This window comes from Notothenia coriiceps, unplaced genomic scaffold (genome assembly GCF_000735185.1).
Source record: "Notothenia coriiceps isolate Sejong01 unplaced genomic scaffold, NC01 NC01_scaffold00009695, whole genome shotgun sequence".
NCBI classification, from domain to species: domain Eukaryota; kingdom Metazoa; phylum Chordata; class Actinopteri; order Perciformes; family Nototheniidae; genus Notothenia; species Notothenia coriiceps.
Genome location: NW_011342396.1, coordinates 242,131 through 246,458, shown reverse-complemented (window position 1 = coordinate 246,458; position 4,328 = coordinate 242,131). Strand labels below are relative to the sequence as shown.

The 4,328-nt window shown below is 43.1% G+C and overlaps 1 protein-coding gene across 1 annotated transcript in view; it reads left to right on the top strand.

Annotated features, from left to right (window-relative positions):
• Nucleotides 1–4,328, top strand: part of rnf144aa (ring finger protein 144aa) — a 49,442-nt gene that overhangs the window by 1,356 nt on the left and 43,758 nt on the right. The gene's annotated exons all lie outside the window — the stretch shown is intronic.

The following is a 4,328-nucleotide window of genomic DNA, read 5'->3' as shown; positions in this document are numbered from 1 at the left end:
GGTGTGTGTGTGTGTGTGTGTGTGTGTGTGTGTGTGTGTGTGTGTGTGCTGTTGATCAGAGTTGCAGTAGTTGTTGTTCTCCACAGCCCTTAAATCTTCCTAGTTTGTCATACAGCAGCTGCCGAGTGTTGCATCTGAACTCCCAGCATAACATTCTCAGAATGGATGTCTCTGAAAGGTCACTCAGTGTCTTGCTATTTCCATTTTAAGCAGCAAGTCCTCCCTCAGGGTACAGTCAGATTATATGAAACCAGGCTACCAGACAAATAGAGCTGCAGTGTTCGCTGGCCAAGGCTCAGAAGTGTGAATTCATTTCCAATGGATGTCTTACCTGTACATAATGTATAATTCTTATATGTCTGTTACCTCCTGTCAGGTTACATGTTTGTATCGTATCCTTTTAGGCAAAATGGCATATATCATCTTTCTGTAAAGACGTTATGTCCATTAAATGACAGAGGTCAATATTTGTGTGTTATCAATTCCCTCTCCAGTTTCTTTCCCCTCGCTATATCACAGGAGCTACATAGTGAAACACATACTTTCTCTGACACACACACACACACACACACACACACACACACACACACACACACACACACACACACACACACACACACACACACACACACACGAACACACATCTAGTTCCTTGTGAGTTTGAGTGACATGCAGGGGGATGTTGTGATGCACTTTTTCCACTCTGGACAGAAACGGCAACTCCCATCGGGGGAATAAATGCATCAAGCCGCAATACTTTGCTGCTGCTGCAGGTTTGTTGGAAACAAGAGTCTTGTACAAAGCAGTAACACATTCCTCAGTGTCCAGCAGCAGCCAGCCCTTCTCCCAGAGGAAAGTAGAGATGAGTTTACTTAAGAGTGAGAAGGAATGAGGTTATGATGCCCAGAACTCGGCATGCCACTGCAGTCCCGAGAGAGTACAGGTCAAAAATACACACACAAGAATGTACGTAAATGCAGATGTATACAGGCGTGCACATATTATCAAAGGCACTGTATAAAGAAAAGGATGAGATTGGATTGTTTTGGTGTGCCTCACAAAGCAATGGCTCTCTCTCAGTAAACAATTAATGTTTATCTAAGCTTTTCAAGGGGCTGCCTGACCTTGGCATTGCAATGTGCTGAATGAATATTCCCGCTGTGTATTGAAAAGACTCTGCTGAATATGCTATTGTGATGGTGATGAAAAGGCACTATAGTAAAACTAACAGATATTCTGATTCCAGGAAATCTGTATCTGGGTTTGTTTTACATAGACTCAAATTTGGGTTGGGCCTTTTAAGCAATCTTTAAACAGTCTCTCAGCAAAACAAAGCCCCTGACAGACTTACAGTTTCAATCATGGACATCATACAGTAAGAGTTATGACTGAGTATTGTTGCTGATAAAGTAGATACTTTCTTCTGCCTGCGGTAGGATGTCATTTTGACTTCTGTTGCGATCACACAAGTGTGTCTGGGGAATAAACAAGGAAGTGCTTTGGTTTTTTCCAGTCCTGAAGAATCCATCCGCGTTTTTAAGAGCTATAATTCGACCGTAGATCACACAGCAACACCTCATGTTAAGGAGATTAGTCCGCCTGAGAAGGAGTTGATCTAGAAATATGACACCCATGTTGTTTTAATACTCTTAACCAGTAATTAAAACTCAAATTAGTGTCCGCTCCTCGTAAAGTCGTATTAGAGTGGTTTTCCTGAATTGAGGAGGCTTTTTAAGGGCACTGAATCTAAATCTTCTGTGGTTAGTTTACTGGCATTTCTAAAGACATTCAGCTGTCTCGTATGTACAGAGCATCAATGCGGTGAACACTTGTTGAATCTCTCCTTTTTATTCTAGTTACATTTACATGTGTAGCGAAGTCATTTTGGTGTAATCTGACTCGAGGGTTTGGAGTCTTTTGTGCAGTCGAGCTGCCAAGGATTATGCAACATCCTAAATGCCATTTCAGCAGCAGGGTTTTTAGGAGGGAGTGTTCAGGGCGGCGCTGGTGTGTGTGTGTGTGTGTGTGTGTGTGTGTGTGTGTGTGTGTGTGTGTGTGTGTGTGTGTGTGTGTGTGTGTGTGGAGGGTAGTTTAATCTCCAGACAGTCAACAAAGCAATCACTTGCCTTCTAAATAGATCCTGAAAATGATGTTCATTGCTCAGAGAGCGCTGTATCTCTGTGTGTTATGGCTTGTCTCCAGCCAGTTAAATTGCTGAGATAGGGATTGTTATGAGCATTATGAGTCGCTCGTGTGTGTGCCGTGATTCTTCCAGACGGCTGCTTGGCCTTTTAAAATGCTCTTGCAGGCTCCATTTTCTCAGTTAGGGCTGGTCAAGTGAGACACCGTTATGTAATAATAAGTGGACCACAGATTCTGCTGACTGTCTGACCCTTTCTGAAATTGAGCATCTCAGGAATGGGTAAATTGAAGCAAGCCCCCGGGGTTGAGTGAGTGTCACAAACAAGCAGCGAGAGTGAAATCATTCAAGGAAAAAAGGGTTGCATTTTTGAAAATGTCAATGAGCTCATGTTTTTCTGCTCATGTTCTTGGGATATTAAAACAGACGTAGGCGTCATACTAACTGTATGGCCTTCAAGCTGTGATACTTTAGCGCCATCCTTCCAAACATAATGACTGACTTCCTAATGAGGGCCCCAGTGAACTAGCTTTTAGAAGCAGATGTCAGTGCAACTCTGGATTCACTTTTATGTGGTGGCAGATTTGACTGACTCCTGAGGAAAATGCTCTGAAAATAGATAATGCAACATCATTATGTCAAAATATTTAAAGTGCAGCTGTGATGGATTTCTAAATGAGGAGAAGTATTTCTAAAACATTTGTTCCAATTCTGCCGTCCATACCACACAATTACACTGCCTCCGCCTAAAGTAACTCATTTGAGAGAAAGTCAGGAAGGAATATTTTCGAGGAGAGAGTATTTTTCACACCGACACTAGCTGCAATTGACTAAAGGTCAACAACACATTATGTTTCGTGTTCATTAAAGGGCTTCTACTCACACTCCAGCTCCACTGGGAATAAGCCAACACTTTGCTCTTATTATGTCTATATCTTATAGCTGATTCTTCCAACCTACACATACAGTAGAAACGGCAGAATAAACATGTCCAGGCTCGAAAACTGCTGAAAGTTATTCTCTGAAATGTTGGATATCACTAACTTAAATCTAAGTAGGTGAGTCAGAAAGAAGGCCGGGATCTGGGAGTGCCAGTGGTGAGCCAAAAGCTGGTGCAACCTGGTATAAATGCCACAAGGGAAGAAAAACAGACGACTACGTAAAGGAGGGAGGAACAGATCTTATTACTAATGCCCCTTTCACACCAACGCGTTTTCAGCTCCGGCTCGGAGCTGGAGCCTGAAAAGCACTGTTTTTTCCTGTTCACACCGCAGTGGCGCCGCCTCTTAGCTCCGGAATCCGGTTCACTTCCAGCTCCAAAAAATTGTCAGTCTAGAGCAGTGGTTCTCAAACTTTTTCTGTCAGGCCCCCACTTTGGAGAAAAAAAAAAGTCGGGCCCCCCCAACACAAATAGTCAGGCTCAGTGGCGGCGCCAGAGATTCTATTTTGGGGGTGCTGTGGGGTAGCTTGACGTTTCATAGAGGGTGCTCAAACATTTAGGGTTTCCCATTAATGTACTGGTCGCTACAGTGGAATGTTCTACTGCAACAATCCCCACACACACACACACACAGTGTACCCGCGACTGTTACAATGAAGGCTCGATAATCAGCTCACGGCATATAGGTGTAAGCAGGGGTAAAGTGTTATTTTTATAGGTGGTGTGTGGACCTCACATAGGGGGGTCAGGGGGCAAGCTCCCCTGGGAAGATTTTTAAATATTGAAGTTAAAAGCATCAATCTGGTGCACTTTGAGAGCAACATGAAGAGATCTATGGATACATCTCTCAACACCCATTTGAAACAGAACTGTAAACAGATTTACTTTTTCTTTATGGATATTTTACAAATCACTCCCTTTTTAACGTTATTCTTTTTTTAATGTCATATAGTATTTCATACCTGTTTTTAATTTATTCTCTTATTTGTTTATAACTATAATGATCATATAAACGTGGGGCCTCGGAAATAATTGTTTACCATTAATGGACCCAAAACGGTTTGGGACACTGAGATAACTGAAGAGGTCCTTTGTACGGGGCTCACGTGGAGCTATCAGTCTGACAGGAGAGGGACTTCCTCCGCTCGTCGTGGTGCGACGTGGTAAGCACAATCCTTATATCGTTGCCTGAGGGCGGTCGCGGCTAGCACGCGGAGGGAGCGCGTAACAAAACAATCTCTCGGCTAC